This window comes from Cavia porcellus, unplaced genomic scaffold (genome assembly GCF_034190915.1).
Source record: "Cavia porcellus strain 051 isolate PalLab524CR breed Dunkin Hartley unplaced genomic scaffold, mCavPor4.1 scaffold_14, whole genome shotgun sequence".
Taxonomy (NCBI): domain Eukaryota; kingdom Metazoa; phylum Chordata; class Mammalia; order Rodentia; family Caviidae; genus Cavia; species Cavia porcellus.
The window spans coordinates 54,930,126-54,946,358 of NW_026947497.1; positions in this window are offsets into that span (position 1 = coordinate 54,930,126).

The window sequence follows — 16,233 nt, forward strand, 5'->3', positions numbered from 1 at the left end:
ACAAAGCAGTGTAAGGTTACACATAATACAGAACTACAAAAAAAAAAAATAACAGTAAGAAATCACCCGTTAATAGACTACACATTATCATCTTGGAAATAGCTGCTCAAATCACAGTATCAAAGAATACAAAGTAGACATTCAAACAGAGAGACTGCAAACAGCTGTGTTCAATGATCCAAAAACATTAATATAGTCAGCTATTTAACACCCCTAAACACACTTGCTGTCATAATAGTATGCCTCTAAATCCAAGTAAAGTTCAGTGATGCAAGAAAAGCCTGATTGGGAGAAAAAAAAAAAAAAAAAAAAAGAAAAAGAAAAAAGAAAAATCTGATTAAAAGAATGAAAACAATCCTGTGAGTACAGGATTGTGACTGAAATTACCTAAGCAGCTATTTCTCTCAAACTTCAGCAAGTGAGTAAACTATATATACACGATATGCCCACAATACTCATATTGTTTACATAACATTTTAGTCTGATTTTATCGTGACCTGTGAGGCAACCTGTTTCTGTCTTGGCAGCGGAGGCCAGGCCCTCTGCCTCACACACTGTCTTTGACCTGAAGTTGATTTTGGTCTGAGCTCTTCTTGAACCCTTCTCTCCTTCATGCACTGGGAGTCACCAAGAAGCAGCTGCATGGCAGAGGCCCCTGACCAATTCCAAGGGTAACATCCAGAGATGTGGGCTGATCTCTTGTGAAAAAGAGAAATAGTTCCAGTAAAAAGGGTGACAAGTGGGAGCTAGGTTACAGGAGGCCTGCACAACAATGGTGGGTATTCATTTCATAAAGCTTGAAGAAAAGGTTTTCGAAAGTGTTTATTGCAAAGAAATGATAAATATTTTTTGAAACAGATATATTCAACCTGATTTTTAACATTCTTCAATGCATACATGTATCAGAACGTCACATTAGACACTAATGTGTCTAATTTTAATGATTTCATATATCAGTTAAAAATAACAATCAAAAATAAAAGTATATGTTTGTAGAGATGGAACATGAGAAGGTGAGTTTTCACTTTGTAGCTTTTATCTTTCTCATTCTTATGTACAGAAGTCTGTCTAGGGACTGGGGATTTAGCTCAGCAGCATAAGCACCTGCCTTGCAAGCAGGCAGTCATGAGTTCAATCCCCAGTACTGATTAAAAAAAAATTTTTTTTAAATCTGTCTAAAAGAAGTGCTGGAAAATTGAATCCTAAGTCAGTTACCATCATTCTAATAAAAAAGGAGCTTTATTTTAATGATATTAAAATTTATAACCTCAAAGAAACTACTGCTTTTTGAAACTCTTTTCAGATACTTATCTTACGTGTGCTTTTCCTTCTATGCCATTATTTTAAAAATTTTGGCTACCTAAATGTGTAGATGCATAAATACATCCTTTTAAGCATTTTACATTGTTATTTATAACGATTACATATATAGTTATAAAAAGGATATGGAGGCAAATATAACACACACCTGGGTTCTTATACAGAAAATAGGTGGAACAGAAACTTTTGTGTTTTGTTTTTCATAAATCTCTCCACGAATTGTCAGACTCAAGAGATTTTATAGAGGCAACCTTGAAGATTCTGAGTAAACAGATAAAGTGATGTAGAAGATCATCTGAACTCTGAATTGTGGGTAACAGTTAAGATTACCTGATCAATCAATAGACCTTTCAAGAAACTTCTGGAAAAAAGAATGTCTTTTCTCTCCTGTTCTCTGGGGATCTTGGCAGGGTGAAGCCCAAAGGACAAACTTTCTATTTAAATTTAAAAGATAATTTCAGCACGAGATTATTTGTAATACCACATCTTATTATTTATCAAAACTTTGAAATTGTAAAGGTCATCTTTTGTCTCTGCTTACAAATACTATGAAGATTTGTGCTTGTTTTGATAATAAATTATTTTAGTAACATTATTTTAGTTTAGCTGTGTCTCAAATTGTCAATTTATGAATACAACACATTTATTATTTTCAGGACAATAACCTCTGGCACAACATGAAATGGAAAAATATGAACGTTATCATGGGGCTCTTTTTCAAAATATATAGAAAATAGACCTGTAATGGAATGAATCAGATTATTTTATTTGGGAATCTCCTTAAAACTTAGCAGCATCTCGTGTGACTTGTGAACCACCAAGCACTGAGGTGATTATGAAGCCATGCAGTTCCTTTCACTAGGGAAAGTTATGAGCAGGAAATCAACCCAATTTCTCACCTTGTGCTCATGACTGTCTTTTACAGAACCCGTCCTGTCTTTTAATGTTTCTGCTGCTCACACATCTGAAACCATCTTTCCATTTCTAAAGAAGTGATTTGGTTTCCAGTGTTTGAATTTTTATTTTGGGGGGGGGGGTTTCTTGTCTCACACTTCTTACGCAGATACACAGATAGTAAAAAAGTATAAGATGAACTTTATTAATAGTCTCCTAAAGTGACTATTCTATCTGAAGACGCAGGAGGTGATGCTGCTGGAAAAGAATTTTCCTTCTGATAGAGTAAGCCCAGTAATTGTTCATCTGGGACCCCCAGGGCCAGCTGCGAGGGAAGCCGGGTTGTTTAACTTGGTGCAAGTCCTACCACGTCCCGAATATGATGCTGACCAAGGAAAAGAAAGAGAGATAATGCACGGCTAAATGATGTACACTGACTTCAAGTGGACACGAGGATGAACACTATTTCAATTTTTTCAATTATTTATTTTTTACCTATAAATATTTGTTAGCTATTCAAGAATGTGGTAATAATGTTCTAAGTGTTATCCACTTGGGTGGGAACTAAATTATTTCTGCAGTTATGAAAGATAATGTGTAATTAAGCATACTGTATGTGTAGTCCAACCAAGGTTAGAGCAATCTAACCTATGATTTTCATCAACCAACAATAGTTCACTGGAAGAATGGATAAAGAGAGTGTGGTAAATCTACATCATACCTTGCTACCCAGACATAACAAAGGAGGAGGTCCTGTCGCTGGGTCATGGGTTGGCTGGGAAGGCACTAGGGGGTGAAGTCAGCCAGGTGCAGAAAGCCAGTCACCATGTGATCTCACTTAGAGTGAAGCTAAGAAAGCAGAACCATGAACACTGGAGGAGGACCATACTTACCCTAGACTAGGTAACAAAGAAAGAGAAGGAAGGGGACGAAAGGAAGGGCACAACAGGGGAAAGAAGAGAAAGGAGTGGGTAGGGAGAACACGGATTGAAGTCTTACCTGGTAACTCACGCAGCTCACAGACTAAGGGTCCATGTCAATTCAATAATCATAAAATTTAAGAATAATTTAAACCCACCAAACCTTTGCAATTTAGGACCAGGTAAAGAGCTTTTAGAATTGGCACTGTTACCACATCCTATAAAATTAAACTTGTCTTCATAAACATTTTTTTAAAAACATTTTAATTAGTATAACATTCTGTTAAAATGATAAAAAGATAAACTACATGTAAGAAGAAAATGATTATAAATAGATGAATTCCTCTGCCAGAGGAATTAGTCCACCTCCCTTAAATTCGGTCTCAAACAGAGTCTCGGGAAAGGGGCAAAATCCTCTGTCAGAATGACGCAAACACATCTTCTAGTCCAGTTTCCAATCATGTTTTCATTCCCATCTGAAACTTCACCAGCCTGGCCTTCAAAGTCTGTACTTTTATTACCATTATGATTTTCTGAGCTTTGACTAGAATCGCCCATTAACCTTTGCTTATCACATTCTAGGTCTTCTCTAGCTCACCTCTCCAGACCTTTACAAACGCCTCCTGCATCCCAGTTCCAAAGGCTTCTGAACTGCCATGACCCTACTTTTCTGCTGTCAAAGTTTGTATTATCTATCGCCCCAGTGCTGGGACAAAATAACTGGCCCTCTTGAATTGAAATTGGGTGTTTACCTGACACTGTTTTAGAAGATTCATTGCATTGTTGGTGAGCTCCAGGGTACAAATACCACAGTAGGAAGGCCTGGTGTAGGAAGGCTGCTCATACCACAGTAACCTGGAGGCAGAAAGAGAAAGGGAGAGAAGACAGGAACATGAATCTAGTCTCCCAACTCCTACTCTCAGACAGGCACACTTCTTAGCAGTGAGCTCATAAAGAGAGTAATGCATTGAGGCACAGAATCACAGTTCAAAAACTGCATCTCCAATGCATCAGAAATTGGGGTATATTTTTAAGTTAAGCCATAACAGAGATACAAATTGGGAAGATGGGAGTATAAAACTACTTTAAGTAAACAACAGTTCACTTTCAGAAGACACATAGTAGGACCAGGGATTTAGTTCAGTGACATAAACACATGCCTGGCAAGTGTGAGTTTATAAGTTCAAAACCTGATACAAAAAACAAAACAAAACAAAAATAAGAAAACAAACAAAACAGTAGAGAAAGAAGACATATAATCTCTGTGGAAAGTTCTTCAAAATCTACATGAAATGTTCTACAACTTGTGTTCATACCATGTCACAGGATTTAAAAACAAGATGACAAAAGCAAAAAGCAAATGGATTTTATATGCAATAAAAATTAGAAATTGAAAAACATCTTGATATGCATATATGGCGTTTCTGTCATTGTTTTTAAACTATTTGTTTAGTTTTATACTTATTTTATTTTGACAAATTATCATATATAATTGTGAAATTCAAAGCTTGTTACCTGCAGATAATGTAGAATAATTGAAATAAGCTGATTAATACACTCATCACCTTGACTACCAATCATCTATTCCTTCTGGCTATTACTTACTACTCTTTGACCAGCATTTCACTTCCCATCTCCAGTCTGTGGCAACCACAATTCTGTTAGCTCCTTCTATGGATTATAATTTCGTTGCCCATGTATTTATGATGAAAGCTTATGTTGACTATTTGCACATATCATGGTTATTGAGAATAATGCTCCAATGAATAATGTGGGGTAGCTATCTGTAAAAAAATGCTGGTTTTCCTTTGATAAATACACATCAGAATTGTACTGAATCTTATGGTGCTTCCATTTTTAATTATTTAATAAATCTCCACAGTGTTTTCCATAATAGCTGTACTAATTTAGATTTCCTCTAACAATGTATGAGTGAACAAAATGCTCCAACAAGGAGAAGCCTAGGACTGGGCAAATTCCTAATTGGTTTTATCAGCCCTGAAAGAATACTTGATATCAATCATTCTTAAGATCTTCCAAAAATTAAAGAGAAGTGAATGCTGTCAAATTCACTTCATGAGCCAAATGACTTTTATATAAAAGCTAGACTAGCACACCTCAAGGTAAGAAAACTGCAGGCCAGTATATCTATGAACACAGAAGGAAAAAATACTCAAAAAGTAAGCAAATTGAATTTACCCAAACATCAAAAAGATAATATCCTGTGGCCAACTCTGATTTATCACTACACTTCTGGAGATTTACCATAAACAAATCCCTCTTTTATTTTCTTAAATGCAACTCAAAATACATTAATTTTGATAAAATCTGTCTTTCTTGGACTGGGAAATTAGTTCTTGCTTGATAAGCTCAAGCACTTGCCTGATAAATGCAAGGTTGAGAGTTCAATCCCCGGTACAAAAAAACAATCTACCTTTAAAAAATTGCATCCTTCTGGCTTTTTGTGTTGTATCTAAATATTCATTGACAAGCATGAGCTCATGAAGAATTTTGCTGTGTTTAATCCTGCAACATATTTTAAATTAATATTAATGGAAGCTGCAAAGTCTTTGTCTGGATTCACTTTCTGCATCTTGATGGCCTTTTTTTTCTGACATCACTTTTTGCAAAGACAATACTTTCCCCTTAGATCTGGGTTTGCTCCTTTGTTAAAGATTACCTGAATGCAATTTAGGGTTTATAAAGTTTATGGTTCCTATTTCTGGGCTCACTAACGTGTTCCCAGGAACTGTTGGTCCATTCTTTCATCAGTATTGCATTAACTTGATTAGTACAGCTGTGTGAAATGTCTTAACATCAGTAGTTGTTAGTCCTCTGAGTTGGGATTTTTTTTGGTCTTATTCTGGCTAGAGTGGAAGTTTCTTTTCTTAGTCATATGAACTTAAGTATCAGTTTGCTAATATCTACAAAATAACTTGTGATTGATACAATTGATAGAATCCTATTGCATCTAAAATATAAATGAGAACAATTTTCATTCTTTCAATATTGTATTGTCCAGTCTAATGTGCAGGCAGACAATTTGCTTTTGCCAATTTCTTCACCATTACTGGTTTCTCAAACAATAACCCCAAATTTAAACAGAGCTTTAGCTGTTATGCATATAAAGACACCTCAAAATTCTTGCATGCATTTGGTATGGACACAAGGTTACAGCTCATTTGGGTAATGACTATAGCAGTGATCTCTGGACTGATCACACAGGAAGAGGAGAATTAAGAATGCTTATGCACTTTTAAAGTGTCTGTCTGATCTTACACTGCAGCTAGCAATGAAGAAAAGTCTTGCCGCCCCACACCCTCATCAGCACCAGGCAGTGTCAGCATGTGGTGATTCTGCGATTCTGATCAGTAAGCAGAGTGACTAATTGCTCTAATTTGTGGTTCCACAGTGGCTGATGCTGTTAAGCATTTGATAGTATTTTATTCATCATCTGTGTATTTTTTTGGTGAGATGTTTGCTCTGTCTCTTGCTGATTTATAATTATGTTGTTTCCTATTGTAGAGGAAACATTATAGAATCATAGTTTATTTCTTCTTGCTCACTTTTAAGAGCTCATGTGTATTTTTTTTTTTTTTTGCTCTTTTTTGAGACAGGGTGTTACTATGTAGTTTAGACTAGCCTTGAATTCACTTTGTAGCCCAGACTGACCCCCAACTCATGGCGATCCTCCTGCTTTAGCCTCCCAAGTGCTGGGATTACTGGCATGCACCCATTCCCCTCAACAGATCTTGCATACTTTGGATACCCAATACATGTTGTTGAAGACTTTCTCCAAGTTTATGGCTGTCTTTTCATTCTCTTTACAGTGTCTCTCCTAGAAACGGAGCTCTTAAAATTTTTAATGGCTGTCACCTTGCTAGTTTTTTATTTATGAAGCATGTGCTTGAAGCTGTATGTAAAAATTCTTTGCCAAAACTAAGCTTATGTGTATTTTCTACTATTAGCTTAGAGTATCTTTTGCATTTTGTATTCTACCTATGATTACATTTTTATACTGTTAAAACAATATGGTCTTTATGTAGATTTCTTTTATTTTTAAATACATGCCACATAAAATTTTTCCAGCACCATTTGTTGAAAGAGTATTCTTTCTGTTTTGTACACTTTTACTTTGTCACATTGTTAATTAAAATAGGAATAAAAGCTTATTACTTAATATTTAGTCTACTTAATATTTAGTAATATATCACTTTTTAAATTTCTACTTTGATTTCTTTCATAAGAGTTTTATACTTTCCTCATGAGGGTCTTTCATACCTTGTTAAAATCATCCTTAAATATTTTATCTTTTTTGCAAATTAGTGTAAAAGTATCTTAAGTATTGTGCTTTTGACTTAAAATTCTAGTTGATTGTTGTCTTTATAAAGGAAAACAACTGATGTTGTCAATTTTGTATGCCTCCACCTTGTAATTCGTTTTATTTTTAAATTTTGTTGGTTTTTCGTGTTTTCTCTATAGATGATAAAGTCACTGTAAGCAAAGGCAGTGCTATTTCTTTCTTCTGAAACTGCACACACTTTATTTCATTTCTGTGTGACTTCCACTAATGAGTAGGAATTGTGGGATTAGCTTTCTGATTTATCACCTGGTTTAGCACAGAGATGTAATGTCTTACTATGAAGCTATGCATGTTCTTCATAGGAGTTTGTCCAGTGGAGCCTGTGCTGCTCTGTGTCTAGTATTCTTAGAGATTTTATCAAATGATTTTATTTACCTTTTAATAGATTTTTGTAGCCTGTTTCTATAATGACTACTATTAATTATAACTCAGGTTTTGAAATAGACTTGTATGTCTGCTATAAATCTCACTTGGTTGTGATATGTGACTCTTTTAATACATATTTGGGTACATTACTCCTATTTTCTTGAATACGTTTGTATCTATGCTCATGAGAAATACTGACCTGAAGATGAGAGAGAAGACCATCTTTTCCCTGAGGTAAAGAATAAGGGAGGGGGTGCTACACCAGTCACATCTTGACAGTGTCATTTAAACTAAAGTATTGCACATATTTTCAAAATTGAATCAACATGGGGATATTGAGTTCGTATTTTAGAGCTATTTTAAGTAATCATCAGAAAAAAAGAGATTCGTAAAGTTTTTCATAAATCCCAAACCAAGATGATTAAAACAGTTTCCTGGGAAGATTATTGTGGAGGAAATGTGGCCTGCATACACACAGCTGTGGACATGGGCAGTCATTCGCAGAGATGTGTGGGGCACAGTGTGAGGTCCCTGAAAACATGCAGGTGATGTGATGCAGGCTGGATTTTCCATCTGGTTTGATGCTGGGAAGATGAACCAGGCAATGGATGCATTAATCAAACCACGTGATAATTGTGAAAATAGCCACCACTGAGAAAGAGAACACAGACAAGCAACACTATATTGATTAAAAAAATAAATGCTAAGATTTTTATACTGAATATGTTCAATGAAACTGAGTACAGAGCTCTGGCTGTAATTAGCTCTGGATGTAATATTACAGAGAACTGCAACACACATGTCACTATTTGTTTTCCAACGTATCACCCTCATGTCCATACTCACCTTATTTTCAAGTGTGCATGACTTTATTTGTGAATACTTTCACAACTCTGAAATTTGTATATCCAGTTCATATTTCTCTTTGAATATCCCTGAATGGTGCTAACATATCTCACAGTTAACACAAAGTTACAACATTAAAAACAAAAGTCATCTTCACCTAAAATATATTAGCCTTAGTGATTCTCAATCCCAGTTTCTGGGACCATCCTTTTTTTTCAGTCAAAATGAGAAACTACAACAAGGAAAAAAAAATGACTTTTCTCTCTCTCTCTCCTTACCTAACTCTAATCCTTTTCACATTGCCAGTTTTCTCCTGAGCTCCTGCCATTACCTTTTTTCAGGTTTCTCTCATTTATATAAGCTGTCTACAGTCTACAAAGATAATTAATTGACACCAGTATTTCATTCTGCCATTAAATCATGAGCTGAGCTCAGGGATCTCTTTTCACACCCATGAGATACTTGGACTTCACTATGGCTCATTTTTCTGAAATATAGACATACCCAGGTAGCTTAATCAAGAAAATTCTTTCAATATATAATCAACTTACCATAAATTTACTTTATTTTTTCTTTTCATGCATATTTCCTTGATATTTGACTAAAATGCAGTATATGTTTAAATGCTATAACTTGATTTCAAAGTTTTCTTTTTTCCTTATTATTTTTTATTTTGTCGAAACACTCATGTGAGGGCAAAACAGAGAATATCAAATTTGAGCACAGATGTATATATAGATTTTTTAATGGTCCCAAAATTTCATTAAAGGAAACAAAAAAGAAATAGGCTCTGCAGAGCAACTTTGAGCCAAGTAAATCTAGGGAAGGAAGTTAACTCTACAGGATGAGGGCGGTCCGTAAGCAAGTCAGAACACAGTGGACAGATGATGACACACTGTCTTTAGTCCTTTTCAATACATTATTCCGACAATTCTGAAGTACAGAACACCTTCAAACAGCTAAATCAATATATATTATGGATGCTTGTATTAGCTTTGCACTGTGTAAAACACCTGAGACAATCAACTGAAACAGAGGAAAGTTCTACACTGGCTCACAGAGTAGGGGTGTCATTCATGGTTGGTTGGCCCTGTTTGCATTTGTGGTTTTGGGCCTAGAAAAGCAGCCACTCACAGCAGACATGCACATAGCAAGCTGCTCACCCCACAGGGGCCAGGAAATGGAAAGCAAGGTGAAGTGAAGAGCAGTGTCATCCAAAGCACAGACCCCGTGACCAGGACATGGCACTAGGCCCCACCCTAACAGCAACCCAGGTTAAGGACCAGGCTGTCAACACAGAGAACTCTAGGGACGTTTATTCAAACAGTACTCATTTTTCACATGCAATCACAATACACTATTACTTCAAAAACAAAAAAATGTTAGGGTAGATGAAAGCCCAACATCTGTGTAAACATCTGTATAATCTTATTCAACTAAGATTTTGCTCAAGAACATGGCTGTGATTCACTTTATCAAATATGAAACAATCAGTCTAAGTAGAGTCACTTTCTGTTGCCTCATTTAAAATACGGAGTATCTCATGGCATCTATCAACTAATAAGAAAACAGAAGTCACTGTATTACCTGGTTTTTAAGGATGTGACATTTCCCTTTTATTCAGTACGTGCGAATTATTGATCCTAGTCTTAGTAATAAATCCATTCTTCATACAAGTTGTTTTGTCTTATGTAACTATTCAGTCAATTTCCTAAAGCATTTGTTTGGTTTGCTTAACTACATTTATTATAATTTTATTTATTAGATTTTAATAATTTCTAAAGCATGTATTTTGTTTAATATTATTTATTATAATTTGAATTTTTATCTAAATTCTGAAAAAAGCCATGTAATGGTCCATGATCTTCTTGTGAAAAGATGTACTTAAAAAAACGGTAACTTAGCTACAGGTTGGCACATGTGCTTTGTCCCGGGGATGTGAGTTAATGGTGGGAGACTGGCCTTCCATGTAGAGTCTCAACTGAACTCTTTCCTTCATCATGTGTGAGTGTGTGTGTGGGTGTGTGAGTGTGCGTGTGATCTGTGTAAGAATTATGGAATGATTCATTAAACACTTCCAATTACACAACAAACATCAAATTACAAAATTTAGTATTAGGCAGCAGGATGGAAATAATTATACTAACATTTTATGCATTATGTTGCTGAATAAACAAATTCCAAACAGACACATGGTTAAAAACTCTTTTAAACTATTACAATATCTTTAGAGGATATAGAATCTAAAAAATAGTTCAAGGGTTAAAGGAATGTATGCAATTCTGAATGTTAATAAAGAACTGTCACATATTTTTTAAAAACATGAATATTAATTCCTTAAAAATCCATCTAATAGGGAGAACTGTGGAGCTTCCAGGAAGCAGGTGGGTGCACATTATCCCTGGAGCCCAGCCTGTTTGGGACTTCTGCACCATCTGGGTGCAGAGGAAGGGTTGGGTGGATTTGAGGCACCTGCATCTGCCTCCCCATGTGTCTGGAAGACTGTGGATATCCTAGCAAGCAGGCGAGCATCACCAGTTCCAGAGGCCCCGTGGCCTGTGGTAAATGCCCAGGGCACTCTGCCCCAAGCCCAGACTGTTCAGTACCCTCCAGGCTTCCAGATGCAGTGAAGTGGCTATGTCGTTCTAAGGCATCTACATCCGCCTCCCCATTCTGGCTGCGCTTAGAGAACTGTGGAGCTTCCAGCAAGCAGGCGGGCGCGCAGTGTCCCTGGAGCCCAGCTTATCTGGAACTATGGAGTTCTAAACAGGCAGAAGAGGTTCATTGGTTCTAGAGGCCCAGTGGCTTGGGGGAACTGGGTGCCAGAGACCCAGGAGTGAAAACATAGGAGTGGATTTCCAACAGACACTGAGGAAGCTTTCAAATAACACTTGAAACACAGAAATATAGGAAAATGACAAAACAAAAGACCAAATTACAACCTCAAACATCCAACCCATCTCAAGAAACGCTAGGAGTGATGTATATAGAAGAAAATATATACCATTCACCGCAAATATCGGACATAATAGCTACTGAAATTAACAAGCAACTCCAGGAAGCTTTCAAGGAATTCACATTCGAAATAATCTCCCAGGTAAAAGAAGAAATGATAAAAGAAATGAAAGAGATTCTGAATATATCTAAAAAAAAAAAAAAAAACAGTTAAAAAGTTGGAGGAAGTAAACAAAAAGATAAAATCCGTAGATGAGCAATATAAGAAACCAACAGAATACATAATGCAGATGCACAGAGATATACAGGAAATCAAAAACTCCACTGAAAGTTGTAAAAACTGCCTCAATGAAAGTGAAGATAGAATTTCAGACCTTGAAGACAGAATTGCAGCTAATGAACAGGAAAGGAAAGATCTTTTAAAATAACAATGAATCAGGAAATAACAATTTAACAACTGCAAGATGATGCAAAGAAAAATAACATAAGATTGATAGGGATTAATGAAAAGGAAGGGGGCAACATAAAGGATGTCAAGAGGATATTTAGAGAAGTAATAGCTGAACGTTTCCCAAGCATGAGATCAGAAACTGATATCAGGTTCACTGAAGCCTTTAGAACTCCAAATAGTCATAACCAAAATAAAACTACACCCAGACAAATAATAATCACCATCCCAGAAATCCAACACAAGAATAGATTATTAAAAGCTGTCATAGAGAAAAGACAGATCACTTACAAAGGAATACCTATCAGAATCACAGCAGACTTCTCAGCACAAAAAATAAAATCAAGAAGAGCATGAGGTGAAGTATTCTAGATCCTAAAGCAAAATGATTTCCAACCCAGACTGATGTACCCTGAGGAACTATCATTCAAAATTGATGTTGAAATATGATACTTCCATGACGAAGAACAGCAAAAGAACTTCATGTACACCAAGCCAATCCTGCAAAAAATATTGAGAGACAGTTTAGATACACAAAGGAAAAAACCACTAAGCAAAGCAGATAATTAAACAGAACAGAAAGATAAAGATGCAACAGTAGAGAGATAACATGTCAACAATAAACCAGCATATAACAGTTATAACCATTAATGTAAATGGTCTCAATGCACCAATCAAAAGAAATAGACTAGCAGAATGGAACAAGAAATGAAATCCAACCATAGGCTGTTTACAGGAAACCCATCTGACCCAGAAGGATACTCACAGACTGAAAGTCAAAGGATGTGAAACAATACTTGATGCAGCAGGAATCCAAAAAAAGCAGGAGTAGCCATTCTGTCTGCAGACAATGTGAACTTTAAACCAACAATGACCATAAAGGACAAAGACAGTCACTACATACTCGTTAGGGGAAAACTCCAAGAGGAAGAGATAACTATCTTAAATATATATGCACCAAACTCCAGAGCACCCAGTTATATAAAACAAACATTAACAGAAATAAAAAGTCAAATTATCAGTAACACAATTGTAACAGGAGACCTTAATACATCATTGACACCAAGGGACAGATCAAGCAGACAGAAAATGAGCAAAGAAATAACAGAACTGAATCACACCTGCGAACAAATGGACATGATAGACATATACAAAATGTTCCACCCAACAACATCAGAATACACATTCTTCTCAGAAGTACATGGGTCATTCTCCAAAAAAGAACATATATTAGCTCACAGAACATATTTAAACAAGTGCAAAAGAATTGAAATCATCCCTTGCATGTTATTGGATCATAGCACTCTAAAACTGGAGATTAACCATAAAAGATACTGCAAAAATCCCACAAATACATGGAAACTGAATAACACACGCTTGAGTAATCAGTGTGTCACAGAATAAATTAAAGAAGAAATTAAACAATACCTACAAGAAAATGAAAATGCAGATACAACTTACCGGAATCTGTGGGATGCAATGAAAGCCGTCCTCAGAAGAAAATTTATTGCACTGAGTTCCCACATCAGGAAGACAAAACGAATACAAATTAATAACCTGATGCTACACCTCAAACAGCTAGAAAAAGAAGAGCAAGTCAAGCCCAAAGCCAAAAGAAGAGAGGAAATTATAAAAGTCAGAGCAGAAATCAATGCAGTAGAGACTAAGAAAACAATCCAAAGAATCAATGAATCAAAGAGTTGGTTCTTTGACAGAATAAATAAAATCAATAAGCCCCTAGCCAACCTTATTTAAAAAAGGGAAGAAAAAGCTCAAATTCATGCAATAAGAAATGAAAAAGGTGAAATCACTACAGAAATACAGAAGATCATCAACACCTATTTCGAAAACCTCTACTCTCAAAGGTTTGATAACACAGAAGAAATACACAGATTCTTAGAAACATATGAAGGACCAAAGCTAGATCAAGAGGAAATAAAACTGCTGAATAACCCAATCTCTATTAATGAAATTGAAAATGTAATTAAGTCCTTACCTACAAAGAAGAGCCCAGGCCCAGATGGATTCTCTGCAGAATTCTACAAGAATTACAAAGAAGACCTAATGCGGACACTCTTCAAACTATTCAATGAAATTGAAAGGGAAGCAATCCTTCCTAAGTCATTCTTGGAAGCAAATATTACTCTAGTACCAAAACCTGAGAAAGTCCCAAATAAAAAATAGAACTATAGACTGATCTCCCTAATGAACACAGATGCACAAATGCTAAGAAAATATTGGCAAATAGGATGCATCAAATCATCAAGAAGATTATACACCATGACCAAGTGGGATTCATCCCAGGAATGCAGGGACGGCTCAACATACATAAATCAATAAATGTAATCCACCATATCAATAAAGCCAAAAGTAAGAATCACATGATCATTTCTATAGATGCAGAAAAAGCCTTCAATAAGGTCCAACATTCATTCATGATAAGAACTTTACAGAAAATTGGAATATATGGTATTTACCTCAATATAATAAAGGCCATTTATGACAAACCAGCCAGCACCATACGAAATGGCCAAAAATTGAAAGCCTTTACTTTAATATCAGGCAAAAGAGCAGGATATCCTTTATCACCACTGCTATTTAATATAGTACTGGAAGTACTAGCCAGAGCAATTAGACAAGAGATAGAAATAAAAGGGGTACAGTGAGGAAAAGAAGAAGTTAAATTATCATTTTTTTGCAGATGACATGATACTCTACATGGAAGACCCCCTAAATTCTGTTGAAAGACTCTTAGATATAATAAATACATTCAGTAATGTAGCTGGATACAAAATCAATACTCAGAAATCAATAGCATTCCTATACACTACCAACAAAATCACAGAGAGGGAAATAAGGAAAACCATACTCTTCACACCAGTAAGCAAAAAAATGAAATATTTAGGAATTACTCTTACGAAAGAAGTGGAAGACCTATACAGGGAAAATTATAATACACTGAAAAAAGAAATTGAAGATGATCTCAGAAAATGGAAAGACATCCCTTGCTCATGGATAGGAAGAACAAACATTGTGAAAATGGCCATTCTCCCAAAACTGTTATACAGATTCAATGCAATCCCAATAAAAATACCATCAACCTGCCTTATAAATCTAGAGAAATCACTCCTAAAATTCATCTGGAACCAGAAGAGACCTAGAATAGCAAAGGCAATTCTAAGCAGCAAAGGCAAGGCAGGAGGCATCACAATCCCTGACTTGAAGTTATACTACAAAGCAACAGTAGTGAAATCAACATGGTACTGGAATCAAAACAGTGACGAAGATCAATGGAATAGATTAGAAGATACAACCACAACTACAAACACACTCAACCACCTTATCTTTGATAAAGGAGCCAAGCAGATTCACTGGAAGAATGACAGTCTCTTTAATAAATGGTGCTGGTAAAACTGGCTCTCCATTTGCCGAAAACTAAAGCTAGACCCATGTCTATCACCATGTACTAAATTAAAATCTAAATGGGTCAAAGATCTGAATATTAAAACAGAAACACTAAATCTATTAGAAGACAAATTGGGTAGAAACCTTGAAGACATAGAGATAGGTAGACAATTCATGAATAGGACTCAAACCACACAGGAAATACTTCCCAGAATCAATATCTGGGACCCTCTTATTGAAAAGTTTCTGCATGTCCAAAGAAATCTCCAGCATAGTGAAAAGCAAACCCACAAATGGGGAAAACATCTTAGTGAACTCCCCCTCAGACAAGGGACTTTTGTCTAAAACATATAAAGAATTTAAAAAACTCAGACCCCCAAAATTCAAAGATCCAATCCAAAAATGGGCATCTGAGATTAATACGCACTTCTCAGATGCAGAAATACAAATGGCAAATAAATACATGAAAAAATGCTCATCATCATTGGTCATTAGAGAAATGCAAATTAAAACCACACTGAGATTCCATCTCACTCCTGAAAGAATGGCCAGGATCAAGAAAACCAACAACAACAAATGCTGGAGAGGCTGTGGGGAAAAAGGAACTCTCCTGCACTTTTGGTGGGAGTGTAGACTGGTACAACCTTTGTGGAGGTCAGTCTGGAGATTTCTCAAAAAGCTGGGATTGGAAGTCTTATTTGTTTCAGCTATTCCAC